Source organism: Zingiber officinale, chromosome 3A (genome assembly GCF_018446385.1).
Source record: "Zingiber officinale cultivar Zhangliang chromosome 3A, Zo_v1.1, whole genome shotgun sequence".
NCBI lineage: Eukaryota > Viridiplantae > Streptophyta > Magnoliopsida > Zingiberales > Zingiberaceae > Zingiber > Zingiber officinale.
In genome coordinates, this window is record NC_055990.1 from 72,443,760 (window position 1) to 72,464,614 (window position 20,855).

The following is a 20,855-nucleotide window of genomic DNA, read 5'->3' on the forward strand; positions in this document are numbered from 1 at the left end:
CGATGTCTCGCTTCATCCCGGGCCACCAAAAACGTTTCTTCAGGTCTTGATACATTTTGGTGGAGCCTGGATGCATCGCGTAGGGAGTCCTGTGAGCCTCATCTAAAATCTGTCTCCGTAGCTCCTCCTGATCTGGAACACAGAAATCCAACACCCCGCTATCGGACACTCTGAATTCTCTACTTTCTGATTCTGCTAGCCCTTGCTTGATTTTCTGAATCTCAGGGTCCTGATCCTGAGCTGACTGAATATCACCAAGCAAGGTAGACTCTAAGGTCATAGTAGAGAGCTGTCCCACGATGAGCTCGAGACCGAAATCCACGATCTCCTTCTGTAGGGGCGGCGACATGGCTGTAAGAGACAATAAGGTAGCCGATTTTCGCCTAAGTGCATCTGCTACCTTATTGGCTTTCCTCGGATGGTAGAGGATGTCTATATCGTAGTCCTTGACCAGCTCAAGCCATCTGCGTCGCATATTCAGATCCTTCCGAGTGAAGAAGTACTTGGACTCGATGATCTGTACACTCTGCATCGAGCTCCATATAAGTAATGTCTCCAAATTTTGAGAGAGAAGACGATCTGCTGCAAGCTCAAGGTCATGAGTAGGGTAATTCTTCTCATAATCCTTGAGTTGTCGGAGGCATAGGCGATCACCTTGCCGCTTTGCATCAGTATCGCTCCTAGTCCCAACTTAGAGGCATCACTATAGATGTCAAAGCTGCTGGTGTCGTCTGGTAGAGCCAAAATGAGCACCGGTCAATCTCCTTTTAGCTCATTGTCGTTCTCACATCCTCCGTCCCACTGGAATTTCTGTTCTTTCGGTAAGAGCCGGTGGGGAGGCTACCCGAGAAATCCTCTACAAACTTCCTGTAATATCCTCGCTAATCCCGTAAAGCTCCACGATTTCACTTGGCGTTCTTCTTCCGATTTATCGCTTCTATCTTGCTGATCCACCATAATACCATCCTTTGAGATGATGTGACCCGAAAGGACACCTGGTCTAGCCAAAATTCGCATTTCGTGAGTTCTGCTGAAGTGTCTGCAATACTAGTTTCAGGTGCTCTGAGTGTTCTTCCTGAGTTCCTGAGTAGATAAGAATGTCATCGATAAACACAATAACAAACTTATCTAAATACTCCCTGAATACTCTGTTCATGAGATCCATGAATGTAGCTGGAGCATTGGTCACGCCAAAGGGCATGACCACGAACTCGTAGTGTCCGTATCTGGTTCTGAATGCTGTCTTTGGTATATCCCCTTCTTTAACCTTTACTTGATGATAACCTGATCTGAGATCTACCTTAGAGAACACTGATGCCCCCTTCAGTTGATCGAATAGGTCATCTATTCTGGGAAGAGGATACCTGTTTTTGATTGTGACCTGGTTCAGTGATCTGTAGTCTATGCACAGTCGCATGCTTCCATCCTTCACGAACAACACAGGCGCTCCCCATGGTGAGTGACTCGGGCGTATGAAACCCTTGTCAAGCAGCTCCTGTATTTGCTCCTGAAGTTCCTTCAGTTCTGCTGGAGCCATGCGGTATGGTGCCTTGGAAATTGGATTTGTGCCGGGAATAAGCTCTATCTCAAATTCAATCTCCCTGTCTGGTGCTAAGCCTGGTAGCTCTTCAGGGAAGACTGCTGGGTAGTCACAAACGACTCGGACCTCTGCTAGCTGTTGGTCCCTGTCCTGACTGGTGCTGACTACGTGTGCTAGGAATCCCGTGCATCCTGAATCCAGTAACTTCTGTGCCTTCATAGCTGAGAGAAACCTCTTGGCCTTTCTCCTTGGTTCCCCGACGAATTCGAACTGTGCTTCCGCTTCAGATTGGAACGTGACTTTCTGTTTACGGCACTCGATAGAGGCACCGTATTTGACCAAAAAGTCCATTCCGAAGATAATGTCATAGTCGGTCATTTCTAGCACTATCAGATCGCAAAAGAGCTCCCTGTCTGCTATAATGACCGGCACTGCTCTGAGCCAGTGCGTGGACGCCATGATCTCTCCTGAAGGTAGCGTCGTCAAAAACTGACCGCTGAGTATCTCTGGAGGTACCTCTAATTTTTCGGAGAACATCCTGGCTATATATGAATGGGTTGCCCCAGTATCAAATAGAACAGTAGCACTATACTGAAAAATGCTAATCTGACCTGTGACAACCGTCGAGGCATTGGCTACGTCCTCTCTGGTGAGTGCGTAGATCCTCGCATTCGCTAAAGCTGGAGGGGCTTCTAATCTGCCCTGGCTGATAAGTGGACCTTCTAGAGCGGCCTGCATCTGATGTAACTGAGCTGGCTGGCCTGCATACGGAATCTGCTGTGGCTGAGGAAGACTGGTCTTGCTCGGGCACTGCTTGGCCATGTGCCCTTCTTGTCCACATTCAAAGCATCCTCGTGTGCCCTTGCGACAAACCCCTGGGTGGAATTTCCCACAAGTGACACACTTTGGATAACTGGGTCGCTTGCTAGATGGTCCTCCTTTTGAGTCACTCCCTGATTTGCGCTTGTTGTTGGAGTTCCCTTTCCAGTTGGAGCTGTGGCCCTGCTGTTTCTGAGTGTGAGAGCTTCCTTGGCCTTTGAACTCTGAGGAGACTTGCTTCTGTTGCTTCATGCTGTTCTGGTAATGCTCTGTGGTCAAGGCACTGCTCACTAGCTCCTCCGTGGTCTGTGGCCTATGAATGCCACCAGCCACGTTCACTGCGATCTCGGGCCTCAGCATCTTGAGCATCAACCGGACTCGTTCCTTCTCTGTGCTGACTAACTCTGGACATAGACGAGCCAACCTGTTGAATTTCTTCACGGCTTCCTCCACTGAAAGGTTGCCCTGACGAAACTCCGTGAACTCGTCGTAGTGGCGGTTTGTAACCCGCATGTGAAAGAACTCCTTCTCAAAGTCAGCCCATGACATCTGGTTCACTGGGCGCTTCGTTCTGATTCTTTCCCACCACATGCGTGCGTCTCCTGTCAGGCAGAAGGAGGCACACTTCACCTTCTCGTGTTCTGGCCAGTCCAGAAGCTCCATCGTGCTCTCCAGTGTTTTGAACCATGCTTGTGCATCCCATGGTTCACTAGTGCCTGAGAAGTTCTCTGGCTTGACCCGCTGCCACTGGATCAGATAGGCTTCCTTTCTTGGCTCAGCTGCTGGTGCTGGTGCTGTAGGCTGAGCTGGTGGAACCTCTAAGACTACCGGAGTCGTCAAATTCGGTTCCGGGGTGACTGTGGGGGTACTTTGCTGATTAGCCTTTATGGTAGCTATTTCCTGTTGCTGTTCAGCGAGCCACTGCTGTAACTGGAGGAGGCACTGAACTGCCTGCCTCTTGCTGGGGCTCACTGGCTAGTGCCCTTTTTGCTGGGCGTCCTCGTGCCATTTCTAATGACATAGAGAACATATGTATAACTAATACTATCACAGTTATAAAATTTCTGATATCATGATTAAACTACCATGTACTAACAAGCACAAGCATATAACATGAACTGTAATTATAAGCAAGAAACATATAACATGAACTGTAGCTATAAACAAGAACATTAAGGAGAGTAGAGGTATCCTTACTTGGGAGCTGCAGGTACAATGCTGATGTGTGTGTAGGAAGTATGGAACACGGCTCTGATACCACTCTGTAACGACCCGCCTTCTGGGTACTAAGCTGTAAGGCGAATCGCTACAATACTGCTAAGCTATACTGCGCGGAAAGCTGGGCTAATTAAAATTTTTGCTAACTAATTGATTCTTATAAACTAATCGCCTTACAGACCGATCTACTGATACTGGTACGGTCACAAGACCCTGGATCGGTCTGCTGTCCGATCCTGAAGCTTCATTGCTTCTGTTCCTGGCTGGATCGGTCTACAGACCGATCCAGAGCTCTCCGATCGGTCGGTAGACCGATCGGTAACTTCAGTGCTCTTGACGCTGGATCGGTCGGTGACCGATCCTTAAACCGCGTAATCGGGTTCGCTCTCGTCCGTCTTTGGATCGGTCGGCGATCCGTCGGCGAGGTCGATCGGCCCGATCCAGTATAGCGATCGGTGGCCGATCAGTACCTAATCTCTTGAGGCTATCAGATCGTCTTGGATCGGTCGGTGGCCGATCGATCCAGAGGATACATGATATCTTCTTATCGGATCGGTCGGTGGCCGATCGGTCTGTTCTCGATCGGTGCGAGACCGATCGGTGTCTGATTTCGGCCGAACTCGATTTCAGGACTCGGTGGGCCAAAATACAATCCAACAACTACCTACTGCATAATAAACTATTCTAATAACAGGTAGTGGCAATTCTAAACTGGTTCATGGCATTTCACTCACTAAAACACATTTTAACAACTTAACGTGCATGAAAACGACAGTATCAAACTAATAAACTGAAAGTGCTGAAAGTAAATGCTAAAGAGTTCTAATGTATAAATGAAGCTCGTTAGATCCCTAAGATCTTTCATTCCAGTTCCTGCCACACACACCATCTTCGCATTGCCCTCCAGCTTCCTCTGCTAGTCCATCTTTCCTTTACCCTTATCTGCAGTATAAGGAAAAATAGAATCTGTAAGCTTAAAGCTTAGTAAGAAACCATCTACCTCACAAAAACATGCAACGATGCAATCATGGATTTAAATCATGCTATTTGAAAACATGCACTGAAAAGCTAAACCATGGCATACTGAAATCTAATGGCATAACATATAAGCATGGCATATACACTGGAATCATGGCATAGCAAGTAATAACACTAAGCTAATCATAAGTTAAGCTAACTGGAACTAAAGCTGTAACTGAAAACAAACTCCACTAGCATATCTGATTTTGAGTTTGAAACTAATACATAATAAGTGAAAATAATAAACATGCTGTTGGGCCCGGCAACTGTACTTGCTGTGCGCGCATCCCTACTAGACCCGGGGTTGCAAGTCCCGAATTTAGCAGGGTTTACTAGGTTGTCTGAACCTAGGGACGACTGTGGGAGTCCAACCCAATGGATATCTAATCCAGTACAGTGCCACTGAAAATAAAATACTAATATCTTTAGCTAACTGATATAACATGCTGATTCTAGGTTATCTGAACCTAGAGCTAGGTTATCTGAACCTAGAGGCGACTGTGGGAGCCTACCCATTGGACCATAGTCCCATATAAGCTGTAGTGAGCAAAGTTACTAATTTAAATGCTACTAATGCATTTAACTGGGCTAATAAACATAACTGAAGGGTAATTAGCTAAACTAACCCCTTTTTCGAACACTTGGTGTGCTTCAACCCCTCTCTGCATTAGGAAAGACACCTCTAGGCACCCAACCGCGTCTATGATCTCCAACTGAAGGAGAATAAACGTGTCCGGCCCATCTAAAGGTGCTAACTAAATTCCTAATCTTCGAGAAGGGTTAAAACACATCCTAGGTGCCGGAAACTACACATATAGCTAATAACTAATGCATATAAACGAACGGAGCTATTATACCGCAGGTGAGGGGTTTCTTACCTCCTGATCTTAATTTCTTACGATTCTATTCGCTAGAGTTCCGGTGGAGATGATCCTCTCGATGATCCGATCACGTCTTCGCGTTCCTCTCGCGGAGAAGAACCTCTTTCGTGTTGGAGTCGTCGCCGGAAAGTGAACCTATGGACCCTTGCCTTGGTGTGCCGTGCGTGAGGAAGAGGAAGAGGAAGAGGAGTGGGCGGCGGTGAGGGTTTGGAGAGGATCGGCGTGAGTTAGGGTGAGGAGAAGGAAGTTGCCGAACCAAAACTAAAATAAACCAAACCCCACTTAAACCCTCTATTTATATTAAGTGGGTAACCCGAACCAACTCTAATATAAATTTAATTGTCTCCCTTTCCTTTCAGCACGGCCCTGCTGGGTTCAACTGGTTACTAACATTATCCTCTACACGATAGGTCTCGGGTTCGATTCCCGCTTAGACCGTTTTCGTTTATATTTATTTTTGCTACTTCCGCTACTCGGAAAATTCCGGAAAAATATCTAAAAATTCCAGAAAAATCATACTATATTTCTAAAACAGTTTTGAGAATTTTTGGGCGTTACACATGACCTTCTTGGATATGGGAGCAACCACCACCGCCTAGACAAAGCCTTTTAAGGAAAGCTAATATTTAATTTCATTAAATAACTCTACGTTAACCAAAAAGATCAATCGAATCACAAATTTGAAAAATAAAAGAAAAGAAACACAACCTTGAAACAAATCTGAAACCTCTAGAAGCATATGCCTCTTGTGTTTGGTATTTCCAAAAATAACTATACAAAGAAAACTAGTATGATGCGGAAAATAATTACTAGTTATACCTTTCTTTATAAGCAAAAATAACCTCTTGATCTTCTACCGTATTCCTCTTCTAACCTCGGACGTTGTGTCGGCAACGATCTTCCGAGATGAGAACCACCAAGCACCTTCTTCTTCCTTCTAGGTTTCGGCCACCAAAAGCTCCTCCAAAGATGAAGAGGTTCGGCCACCACCAAGCTCCAAGGGATGCTAAAAATATCGCCTCTTTTTCTCTCCTTCTTCTCCAAGCAAGATCCGGCCACCACAAGGACTCCAAGGATGAGATGAGGTTCGGCCACAAGATGGAGAAGAGAGAAAGAGGAGGGGCCGACCACACCCAAGGAGAAAAAGAGAGGAGAAAAATAATAGAGTCGTTAGCCATGAAGGCACCTCTACCCCTTCTTTTATAATCCTTGGTCTTGGCAAATAAGGAATTTTAAATAAAAACTTCCTTAATTCTTTTGCCATGAAAAAGAAAATTTTAATTAATTAAAATTAAATTCCTTTTTTCAATTACAATGGCCGGCCACATTCAAATCTCCAAGCAAATATAATTTTAAACACAAATTAAAACTTCCTTATTTGCTTCCGAAAATTTATAAAAAATTTCTCCACTAATTTTTCCTTTCATGGTGGTTTGTAAAAAGGAAATTTTATAAATTAAAATCTTTCTTTTAAACATGTGGATAAAAAGAAAGTTATCTCTAAAATTTAAAATCTCTTTTAATCTACAAATAAGGAAAGATATTAAATCTTTTCTTAATCTTTTGTAGAAGAAATATTTAATTTTTAAACTTTCTTTTAAATCATGAACATGGTTAAAAAGGAAAGTTTTCTCAAAATTAAAATCTACTTTTTAATCGACAAATAAGGAAAGATTTCAAATCTTTTCTTAATCTTTTGTAGAAAGTTATAAAAGGAAATATTTAAATTTCAAACTCTCTTTTAAAACCATGATATCCACATAAGAAATAATTTTAATAAAAATCTCTTTTTAATATGATGTGGTCAGCCACCTAAGCTTGGGCTCCAAGCAATTGGCCAGCCACCTTAAGGCTCAACCTTTAGGCTTGGCCGACCCTAAGCTTGAGCTTCAAGCTTGGCTTGGCCGACCCCTATAGGTTGGGTAAGAAGGTGGGTATGTGGTGGGTATAAATCTCTATATACAAGAGGCTACGATAGGGACTGAGAGGAGAAATTGGTTTTGGTCTCCCGATAAAATTAAGCTTCTCGTGTTCGCCCCGAACACACAACTTAATTCCATCAATAATAATTCATTCCACTAAAGAACTATTATTGAACTACCGCACCAATCCCAAATTACATTTTTGGGCTCCTTATTATGAGTTGGTTAGTCTCCCTTGTTTAAGATGTTGAATGCCCACTAATTAAATGAGTTATTGACAACTCACTTAATTAATATCTTAGTACAAGAGTAATACCACTCAACCTTATCGTCATGTTGGACTAAGTCCACCTGTAGGGTTTAATATGACAATCCTTATGAGCTCCTCTTGGGGACATTATCAACCTAGATCACTAGGACACAATTTCCTTCTATAATCAACAACACACACTATAAGTGATATCATTTCCCAACTTATCAGGCTTATTGATTTATCGAACTAAATCTCACCCATTGATAAATTAAAGAAATAAATATCAAATATATGTGCTTGTTATTATATTAGGATTAAGAGCACACACTTCCATAATAACTGAGGTCTTTATTCCTTTATAAAGTCAGTATAAAAAGAAACGACCTCTAATGGTCCTACTCAATACACTCTAAGTGTACTAGTGTAATTATATAGTTAAGATAAATTAATACCTAATTGCACTACGACCTTTCAATGGTTTGTTCCTTTCCATCTTGGTCGTGAGCTACTGTTTATAATTTATAAGGTGCTGATAACATGATCCTCTGTGTGTGACACCACACACCATGTTATCTACAATATAAATTAATTGAACAACTACATTTATCATAAATATAGATATTTGACCAATGTGATTCTTATTTCTAGATAAATGTTTATACCAAAAGCTAGGCTTTTATTATACACTCTAACAATCTCCCACTTATACTAAAAGACTAAGCTTCCATATCTGCTGCCATACATCTGATTCCTAACCCTTCAACATGCCCATCAAAAGCTCTTGCCTTAAGGGCCTTAGTGAAAAGATCTATAGGTCATTATCTGATGTAATCTAGGCGGCAACAACTTCTCCTCGTTTATACGATTTCTCGTATTGGGTGGTACTTGCGTTGTATTGTGTTTACTTGTCTTATAGACTCATGGTTTCTTTGAGTTTGCTACTGCACCACTATTATTACAATAAATTGTAATAATCTTTGGACATACCAGAAATCATATCTAAGTCCATCTTGAGGTTACTGAGTCATTTAGCTTCTGCCTCAGAGGCTGCCACTTACTCAGCTTCTATGGTTGAGTCTGAAAAAACACTTTTGCTTATCATTCTTCCATAGTTATGACTTTACCTCCTCAAGTAAACACAAAATCCTTAGGTCGACTTACTATTGTCCCTATCTGATTGGAGGTCAAAATTCGTGTAACCCACAGGGACCAAATTATCTGCCTTGTAAGCTAGCATATAATCTCTAGTGCCTCTAAGGTACTTTAATATATGCTTTACCGCAGTCCAATGTCCTTGTCCAGGGTTACTTAGATATCTACTAACTATGCTCTCGACAAAACAATTTTTTGATCTCGTGCATAGCATACATTAGGCTTCCGACAGCCGAAGCATAAGGAACTGCCTTCATTTCCTCTATCTACTTTGATGTCTTCGAAGACATCTCTTTAGATAAAGCTACTCCATGCCTAAAAGGTAAGAAACCTTTTCTTGTAGTTCTGCATGCTAAAATGAGCAAGGATTGTTTCAATATATGAAGCTTGGGATAAGTAAAATATATTCTTTTCTTGCGATCCCTTTGATCCCAAGAATATATGCATTCTCCTAAGTCCTTCATATCGAATTGTTTGGACAACCATAGCCTTACTTCTGATAACACTTTGATATTGTTTCCAACTACCAAAAATGTTATCTACGTATAGTACAAGAAATACCACCACGTTTCCATCACATTTCTTGTATACACAAAACTCATTCGGTTATAAAATAAATCCATAGGTCTGGATTACTTTATTAAACCGGATGTACCAAGACCTTGAAGCTTTACTTCAGTCCATAGACTGTTTGAGCTTGCACACAAGATGCTCTTTGCTCTTTGCAATGAACCCTTCTGGTTGCTTTATATGGATGTTTTCTTCAAGACTTCCATTAAGGAAAGCTGTCTTGACATCCACTTTCTAAATCTTATAGATAAAAGAATCTGGGTAGACTTAAGCATGGATACTGGTAAAAAAGTTTCCTTTTTCAACAAGCCTTGCTTTGAAAGTTTCTACCTTCCTATCTATCCCTCTTTTCCTATTGTAGACTTATTTTTACCCAATGGCTTTTACACCATTTGGTGATTTTATAAGCTTCCAGACTATATTAGAATACATATATTCTAATTCTGTATTCTTTGCAAAGATGCTGCATCTTTATCTTGGAGTGCTTCATCATATGTCCAGAGATCAGGTTCATGTCCTCCAGGGATCGAGTCCAAAGACTCTCCCAAAACATGAATCTTTTTAGGTTACCTAACAACCCTCCCACTACGACAAGGTACTTTCTGCAATTGTGTATCATTTGTGATACTTGTTGTAGTTTCTTGTGATATTTCATCTTGTACAGTTGGTACTAGATTAGACGTGTCCTTTAATTTCCTTATGAATAATTTTTACTCATGGGCTTGTGATTTATAGTATAGTCCTTTTCTAAAATTAAGCATTGGTGCCAACAATGACCTTCCGATTTTAAGGACTACAAGTCTCTTTTTATTTTTCTAGGATAACTCACAAACAAGTGAACTCATGTCCAATTTTTCAGTGTCTCTCATGTGCTAGACCACCCAAATCCGAATATGCTTCAGACTAGGCTTACGCCCATTCTACAATTCTATGGGAGTAGAGAGTTCTGACTTAGAAGGTACTATGTTCACTTCTGTTTCCAGTGTATATCCTTAAAACGAATTTGGTAATTTTCTAAATAACTCATCATCAATCTAATTATTCCATAAGAGCCTTATACCTTCTTTCTACTACAGCATTCTGTTGGGATGTACCAAGTGCAGTTAGTTGAGATTGAATCCCTACTTCTGATAAGTGACTCCTAAATTCTCCCAAGAGGTATTTGCTACTACGATCTCACCCTAGTGTCTCGATATTTTTACTTTGACATTACTCAGTATCAGCCTCGTACTCTTTGAACTAATCAAAGCACTTAAACTTGCGGTGTATCAAGTAAATCTATCTGTGTCTCAAATAGTTGTCTATAAAATAGACGAAATATTCGAAACTACCTCTTGTCTGGATAGTCATAGGACCACACAAATCAGGATGAACCAATTCCATTATATCTTTGGCTCCATACCCCTTAGACTTAAAAGCTTCTCGGTTATTTTTCCTTCCAAGTAAGACTCTCAGTTTGGAAAGATTTCCACTACCAATGAATCCAAAAGTTCATCAGCTACCAATGAATCCTACTTAAGTTAAAATAACCTAGCCTTCGATGCTAAAGATATAATTGGTTCATTTCTGAAGGTTGCTTTCTCTTAATAGTTAGAAGATGTGTTATTAATTTCCATTTATTGCATTGTGGGAGTTATTGGATTTATAAATTGTCAACCAATGTACCAAAACAGAAAATTTTCCTATTTTTCTTGATAACAAGTTTGTTATCAAAATAGACAGAATATCTATTCTTTGATAGTTTAGAAACTGAAATCGAATTCTTTCTAAACTTGGTATATATAGACAATTTCTCAAAATTCATTTTTATTCCTATCATAGGATTAACATCTCCCACTGCAACAGCTGCTACTTTTGCAGTAGTGCCCATGTAGACGGTGATTTCTCTTCATATAGTTGTCGGGTTTCCTGGAGCCCCTGAAATGAATTGCAGATATGATAGTGGCTCCCATATCTACTCATCAGGTACCTGTAGATAACACCACTAAACATGTTTCAACAACTAATGAATCAAATACACCTATATTGTTCTTAGTTCTAAGAGGACAGTCTACCTTAATGCCCAAGTCTTTATTTCCAATCATAATAATTGGGACAACTAAGTCTATTCTATAGTATAACTACTAGGGGATTGACTAACATTTGAAAACCTAAGAATCACAAAAGAAATTTGGTCAATACCAACATCTCAAAATACCCATGAATTTTGTATGCCATGATAGTGTGGATGTATACAAATTCTAAAAGGAGATTTTATCCATTAATTTTTATTATCTTGTCAACTTATGACAAATAAAATTAATAGTTGGTCTGTCTTTGATCAAATATTTGGTCAAGACTCTAAATTTAAAATAATATTGATTCCTCAAACAATACTATTTAAATTTACCAACACCTCAAAACACCGTGAATTTTAAATGCCACGTTAGTGTGGACGTATACAAAATCAACATTTGTAAGAGGAGGGTTTTACCCATTAACTATCTTGTCAACCTAACTTTATGACAAATAAAATTATCTCAAACACCGTCAATTTTGTATGCCACGTTAGTGTGGACGTATACAAAATCAATCATTTGTAAGAGGGGTTTAACCCATTAATTTTATTATCTTGTCACCCTAGTTTTATGACAAATTAATAGTTGGTTTCCCTTTGGTCACACAAGTAATAGCAGTGATTCTGTTGGGGAGGATACTATTAAATATGTCTAAATGTATACCATTACTTGATACTTAGTCCATTAAATAGAATGGTGCCCCTTCAGTTGGAGAAGATCACACACATCCTAAATAATTTCCAATAACCATCCATAAAGGAAGTTTGATCTAGTGATCCGCAAACAAACTCATCCGTTGTGGAGGGAGGCACTTAGACCCAACACGCAAGCTTGTTGCATCACTTACAAACCAGTAATGGAGACCGTGGGATTTATATATTAATCCCTCTCCCACTTAGTTATTTATAGTGAGGAATTTTAACGTATGCTAGCATACATTACATGCACACACACATCACAGTAAATAAAAGTAATAAATATGGAAATTAATTTTCCAACTATTATGGCATTTTCATCACTGTCCTCCGTATGATTCAACCCTAGCTAATGCTATCTTTAGCCACCTCCATCGGGTCGAAACGTCGCATCCATCTTGCTTCTTATTCCGCTGTGCCTCTGGTGCTTCAAAAGTACCACGCCTCGCAAGCATCCGATCCATGACAAAAATAGAATTTTACATGTGTCGATCCTATATTCCATAAAGGAATGTACATATATTCTAGATCGAAAATAAAATTCTAAAAATAACACAGCTCCTGCTGTATTTGAAACATACAATCATGCACACACAATAAAATGCCCTTGACATGTCCAAGGGTCCAATCACACACAATATCTATATGCCATAATAGTTGGAGCCTGCAACCACAAAGTTAGCACATCCTACTATTATCCTGCCTAAATTATGTATGAGATGTGCATAATCTATTTGAAAACCAAACACACAGAGGCAAACCCTAGCTCTGATACCAATTGTTGGTTAGTCCTAGGAAAATCGTACCGGTTCCACTATACAAAAATTTTGTACAAGTGTCGAACATTTCCTTAAATAACTTATTGTGTTCTTTAGAAGTTAAATTAGGAATCACCGACGGAACTTAACATCATTGATTTCAAATTTAAATTATCTATTCTTAATGGTTTAGATTTGAATCGCAAGCGAAACTTAACACTATTGATTCAAATCCACCTATGTTATTAATTCCATTAAATATTACTTTCCAAAATTGGCTTCCAGGACTGCATGGCGAGGCACATGGCCTTCTTGGATATGGGAGCAACCACCACCGCCTAGACAAAGCCTTTTAAGGAAAGCTAATATTTAATTTCCTTAAATAACTCTACGTTAACCAAAAAGAACAATCGAATCACAAATTCAAAAAATAAAAGAAAAGAAACACAACCTCGAAACAAATCTGAAAACTCTAGAATCATATGCCTCTTGTGTTTGGTATTTCCAAAAATAACTATACAAAGAAAACTAGTATGATGCGGAAAATAATTACTAGTTATACCTTTCTTTGTAAGCAAAAATAACCTCTTGATCTTCTACCATATTCCTCTTCTAACCTCAGACGTTGTGTGGGCAACGATCTTCCGAGATGAGAACCACCAAGCACCTTCTTCTTCCTTCTAGGTTTCGACCACCAAAAGCTCCTCCAAAGATGAAGAGGTTCGGCCACCACCAAGCTCCAAGGGATGCTAGAAATATCACCTCCTTTTCTCTCCTTCTTCTCCAAGCAAGATCCGGCCACCACAAGGACTCCAAGGATGAGATGAGGTTCGGCCACAAGATGGAGAAGAGAGAAAGAGGAGGGGCCGGCCACACCCAAGGAGAAAAAGAGAGGAGAAAAATAATAGAGTCGTTAGCCATGAAGGCACCTCTACCCATTCTTTTATAATCCTTGGTCTTGGCAAATAAGGAAATTTAAATAAAAACTTCCTTAATTCTTTTGCCATGAAAAAAAAATTTAATTAATTAAAATTAAATTCCTTTTTTCAATTACAATGGCCGGCCACATTCAAATCTCCAAGCAAATACAATTTTAATCACAAATTAAAATTTTCCTTATTTGCTTCCGGAAATTTATAAAAAATTTCTCCACTAATTTTTCCTTTCATGGTGGTTTGTAAAATGGAAATTTTATAAATTAAAATCTTTCTTTTAAACATGTGGATAAAAAGAAAGTTATCTCTAAAAATTAAAATCTCTTTTAATCTACAAATAAGGAAAGATATTAAATCTTTTCTTAATCTTTTGTAGAAGAAATATTTAATTTTTAAACTCTCTTTTAAATCATGAACATGGTTAAAAAGGAAAGTTTTCTCAAAATTAAAATATACTTTTCAATCTACAATAAGGAAAGATTTCAAATCTTTTCTTAATTTTTTGTAGAAAGCTATAAAAGGAAATATTTAAATTTCAAACTCTCTTTTAAAACCATGATATCCACATAAGAAATAATTTTAATAAAAATCCCTTTTTAATATGATGTGGTCGGCCACCTAAGCTTGGGCTCCAAGCAATTGGCCGGCCACCTTAAGGCTCAACCTTTAGGCTTGGCCGGCCCTAAGCTTGAGCTTCAAGCTTGGCTTGGCCAACCCCTATAGGTTGGGTAAGAATGTGGGTATGTGGTGGGTATAAATCTCTATATACAAGAGGCTATGATAGGGACCGAGAGGAGAAATTGGTTTTGGTCTCCCGATGAAATTAAGCTTCCCGTGTTCGCCCCGAACACACAACTTAATTCCATCAATAATAATTCATTCCACTAAAGAACTATTATTCAACTACCGCATCAATCCCAAATTATATTTTTGGGCTCCTTCTTATTATGAGTTGGTTAGTCTCCCTGTGTTTAAGATGTTGAATGCCCACTAATTAAATGAGTTACTGACAACTTACTTAATTAATATCTTAGTACAAGAGTAGTACCACTCAACCTTATCGTCATGTTGGACTAAGTCCACCTGCAGGGTTTAACATGATAATCCTTATGAGATCCTCTTGGGGACATTATCAACCTAGATCACTAGGACACAGTTTCCTTCTATAATCAACAACACACACTATAAGTGATATCATTTCCCAATTTATCAGGCTTATTGATTTATCGAACTAAATCTCACCCATTGATAAATTAAAGAAATAAATATCAAATATATGTGCTTGTTATTATATTAGGATTAAGAGCACACACTTCCAAAATAACTGAGGTCTTTGTTCCTTTATAAAGTCAGTATAAAAAGAAACGACCTCTAATGGTCCTACTCAATACACTCTAAGTGTACTAGTGTAATTATATAGTTAAGATAAATTAATACCTAATTACACTATGACCTTCCAATGGTTTGTTCCTTTCTATCTTGGTCGTGAGCTACTGTTTATAATTTATAAGGTGCTGATAACATGATCCTCTGTGTGTGACACCACACACCATGTTATCTACAATATAAATTAATTGAACAGCTACATTTATCATAAATGTAGATATTTGACCAATGTGATTCTTATTTCTAGATAAATGTTTATACCAAAAGCTAGGCTTTTAGTATACACTCTAACACCTATTGTCGCTTCAATAACCAAAGCTTTCACTCATGGGGCTGATGGAGGTGTGAAGCAATTAAAGAAGAAACGACATCTGGTTTCTGATCCTCTTAATAACTTTCTTGACCATAAGGAACTGCTCGCTACCATACCTCCTGACTTGTTCCCTAATTTGATTTAAGTATGTATTTTTAGTTTAAACAACCTTGAGTGTTAACTTTTTAATGTAAAACAATCTTGATGTTCTAATGGTTAGCATCCCTTGTTTGTGTCTTTATCTGATGAATACTTAAAAATTTTATAGTTTAGTAGTTTTAAACTAACTTTGGTTAATATAGCTTTATTATTGAAGAGCTAAGCTATTATGTCTAATTCAAATTTCATTATTTATTCGAAAATGTTTTATCTCCCTATAAGCAAATTATTCCACTTTGATAGTAACTTTTATTCGGCTTTTTATGATTAGATAAGGTTATCTCTATATTGAATTTGATCCGAATTTAATATTCAATTGGTTATTGATGACCAATAGAATCTACTTATATGTTTCATGCTATTCTAGCTTAACACCCGGTTGGTCGTTGATGACTGATCATACTGGCCTATATATTGTCGTTTAATACTCAGTTAGTCGTTGATAACCGATCGAGTTTTACTTAGGACTCGATCAACCGTTGATGGCCTATCGAATTTACTCAATACCTAGTTGGTCGTTGATAACTGATCAAGTTTTACTTAGGATTCAGTAGGTCGTCGATGACCAATCAGGTTTGAAACTTCTACCTCTAGTAATGACTTTAATATCTTGGGAATGTAACCTTTTTCCTTGGTTACTGACACTGTTCTCCTATTGGTGATACCTGTATTCCTGACGTCTAATCCGTACTTATCCCATTATGTTCACCGCTTGATCCAATGTTTCCCTTTAAAACACTTTTTCGATGCCCTACCAAAACTTTTAAAGGGAAAGAGGGGAAAAGACCCCTAACACTTCGTCTTCTTCCTCTAGTTTGTGTATTCTTGATTCCTCTTTTTTTGTTAACAATCCTCATTTCTACTACTCCTTTTTGTTCAAAATGGCATCCTCCGATGAGTGGTACACTCAATGTTCTTCCCAGTTTTCTGATAAGAAAGCCTGTGAGCTCCAATGGAACTATAACTTCCCTACACATTTGTATATTCCTACCTCCAGAGATTGCCCCCATCTTCCCCCTCCAGAGCATGTAGCGATTTTCTGGGAATAAGTTATGTGTGGTTTTAGATTCCCTATCCATCCTTTCTTCGTTGATGTCAGTAGGTATTTTGGCCTCCCTTAAATCAACTCATTCCCCAATCATTCTCCATTATGGTTGGGTTCATTGTTATCTCCCGTCTGCTTGACTTTCCCTTATCTCCTCGACTATTTCATCACTTTTTCATTCCCTATCAAGTGAAAAAAATGGCGTTTTTAAGTTTCAATCATGCCCTAAAACCACTATGTTCAATAGAATTCCCCCCCAGGGGAATGGCAGGACATTTTCTTTTTTATGCATCTTCCCTCTCCACCACCATATCTGATTACTTGACATCAAAATCTTGCCCCCATTCCTCAATTGGGTGATATCTTTGAAGATCCTATCCTTCGTTCTTCTATAGGAAAACTGAAAGGCGCAAAATTCAACCTGCCCGCCTTAATAGCTGAAGGCTTATTATTCCTTTTTGGTATTAGCATAGCCGAAGCATCCTTGGAAGTTTCTTTTGGTAAGCTTATATGTGTTTTAATCATCATCATATTATTACTAATAAGAATTTCTTTTTACTACTGCCGATGCTATTCTTCCTGCCCTTATGTATAAGAGTTCCCGTTTATCCAGGACATCTTTAACTAGAATGGGAGAAGACTTGCTGAGGGACCATCCTTCTACTTTATCTTCTTCTTCACTTGAGTTATTGCCTTTCTCCAAGCAACCCCAGGAATCTCCCAGTTCCTTAGAACAAGAGGATCCCTTCGTGGTGAAACGCTGAAAATGTCGCGCTTCATCCCCTTGTCCCATATCGAATACCATAGCTGATTTTGAACAGATTCCTATTACAATTTCCGAAATTTCTCACAATAAAGGTAAGGAAATTGCCCCTTCCTCACATATTCATTCTGATTTAGCTTTAAATATGATGAGGCCAAGCCTTCTCATTCCTATGTCTCTTGATGTTCCCTCAGTTATCCCATCCATTGAAGAAGTACCAATTATCCCTGTAGCTCCATTGCCCCTTCTCCCTGCCTTGCCTTCTTCTTCTACTCAGCCTCGTGCCAAAAGAACTCCTTGCAGGAGATCAGTTGTCCCCGAGCCCGCTGTAACATCTACTGAACAAGATCCCCCATTGACTAGCCCTTCACCTCCTGTTCTTTCTGCACAAGCTTCTGAACCTCCTTCTTCCTCTTCTCCCCCATTTACAACTTCCACTAGTTCCTCCCTCCTTTTTAAGCAGGCTCATGGGCTACCATCTCAGCTTGGTCAAACTTCTATTCCTTCCTCTGGGTTACTTCAACTGAAAGGTCCATTAGCTGAATCTTGGTTACAATCACAAGAGCATATAAGGAGTAGTACCATACTTGAGCGTGCTAATAACCATAGGCTCCAAGCTATTGCAGTAAGTTTCTACCTAAATTTCCTTAATTTGTAATATTTGTAGCTACAAAATGCAACCTCATTCTTATTCATTCAGTTTTGTGCCTCAAGCCTACATATGGGTAAATTAGTTGAAGACTTGGAAAGGACTAATCAAATTTTAAAGGCTAAAATATAAGAATTACAAGATACTTCCAACCTTCCCACTAATGAGATCACACAACTACGAGATAGAGTGAAGTCACTAACTGAGCTAAATGCTGGCTTAGAAAAAACCTTACAAGATAGTCAGCAGTTGTTATAATCTAGAGGAGAAGTGAATGCCAATTTAGAGCTACAATTGCAAGGGCTTAATTCCAAACTTGATGTTGAAAAGACCTTAAAGGATAAAGCTCTCTCAGATGTTGCTTACAAGACCACCCTTTTGGACCGGTTACAATTGTTGCATGGTTTAGGGTCTTCCGAGTTAGCTCCGGAGTTGGCTTCTAAAGACTTCGTCATGTTTCAACAACAAGAAAAACTAAGAGCTCAAGACTCACAGATAATCTCCCTATTAAAAGAGTTATAAGAGGTTAAAGCAATGAAACCCACTTTACAAAGGGAGAAGGATAGCCTGCAATCTGAATTTCAGATATATAAGGCAGGTGAAGAGGAACGCCTGCAAAGCAGGCACTATTAGGATGTATACTAAAAGCCTAGCTTTTTGTAAGAACATTTATTTTAAATAAGAATCATATTGGTCAAATGTTTACATTTATGTTAAATGTAGTTGTTCATTTAATTTATATTGTAGATAATATGGTGTGTGGTGTCACACAGAAGATCATGTTATCAATTCCTTATAAATTATAAATAGTAGCTCACAACCAAGATGGATTGGGACAAATCATTGGAATGGTTGTAGTGTAATTTGGTATTAGTTTATCTTAACTATAAAATTACACTAGTACACTATAAGTGTATTGAGCAAGACCATTTAAGGTTGTTTTTTATACTGACTGTATAAAAGAATAGGACCTCTGTTATTATGGAAGTATGTGCTCTTAATCCTGATATAATAACAAGCACATATACTTAGTATTTATTTATTTAATTTATTAATGGGTGAGATTTAGTTTGTTAAATCAATAGGCTTAATAAGTTGGGAAATGATATTATTTATATGGTGTGTTGTTGATTATAGAAGGAAACTGTCCTAGTAATCTAGGTTGATGATGTCCCCTTGAGGAGCTCATAAGGATTATCATGTAAACCCTGCTGCAGGTGGACTTAGTCCGGCATGACAATGAAGTTGAGTGGTACTACTCTTGGAGCTAGATATTAATTAAGTGAGTTGTTAGTAACTCATTTAATTAATGGACATTCGATATCTTAAACACAGGGAGATTAACACACTCATGATAAGAAGGAGCCCATATTATAATATGGGATTGGTGCGGTAGTGCAATAATAACTCTTTAGTGGTATGAGTTATTATTAATGAACTTGAGTTGGGTGTTCGGGGCGAACACGGGAAGCTCAAGCTCATTGGGAGACCAAAACCAATTTCTCTTCTTGGTCCCTGTTGTAGCCTCTTATTTATAAAGCTTTTTATCCACCCAAAGCCCAGCCTCTTACACAAACTTAGGGGTCGGCCAAGCCAAGCTTGAAGACCAAGCTTAGTGGCTGGCCAAGCCAAGCTTGGAGCCTAAGACTAGGGTCGGCCAAGCCATGGTTGATGACCAAGCATGGGGCCGACCATGATAACAAGAGAAAAGAAGATTTTATTAAAAATAAATTTTTTGATAAAATCTTTCCTTTTATAACCATTCATGAAGGGATTTAAAAGAGAAATTTTATTTTTAAAATTTCCTTTTATAGACATCCACATGGTTTTAAAAGTGAGTTTTAAAATTTTAAAATCTTTCCTTTTATAGCTTTCTACAAAGGATTAAAGAGAGATTTTAATTTCGTTAAAATATTTCCTTATTTGTAGTTGTCTATAATGTTTAAAAGAGAGATTTTAATTTTGATAAAACTTTTCTTTTTTGTAACCATGATTTAAAAGAGAAGTTTTAATTTTAATCTTTCCTTTTTTTGTAGATGTCTACATGTTTTAAAAGAGAGAGATTAATTTTTAAAACTTTCCTTTATTTCCATGTACAATAGGAAATTTAAAAAGAGAGAGATTTTAATTGTTTTAAATCTTTCCTCTTTTGCTTTTGTGTGGTCGACCATGTATTGTTTAAGAGGAAGTTTTAATTTTTAAAACTTTCCTTTTTTAGTCATTAGCAAGGATTAAAAGGAAGTTTTAATTTTGTTTTAAAATTTCCTTTTTTGCCTTGAGCAAGGATTATAAAAGAGAGGAAGAGGGAGCCTTCATGAAGTATAACCTTAGTCTCCTCTCTTGATCCTTGTGTGGCCGACCCTTGCTTCTTCCCTTGCTCCTTTGTTTTCTTTCTCTCAAGACTGGTGGCACATCAAGAAGTTCCTTTTCCTTGGTGGTCGGCCACTTGAAAGAGAAGAAAAAGAGAAAGGAAGTTTCCTATTTTGGCATCCCTTGGTGGCTCAAGAGTCTTGGAGGAGAAGAAGGCTTGGGTGGATTTCATCTTGGTAGATCGTCACCCACACGACACCCAAGAGAAGGAGAGGAATACAACAAAAGATCAAGAGGTATATAAGTTACAAAAGGTATAACTAGTTATTTGTTTCTGCATCATGACTAGCTCATCCTTTTGTAAAGATCTTGAAAAACCAAACACAAGAGGTTATCGATTTTAGGTTATC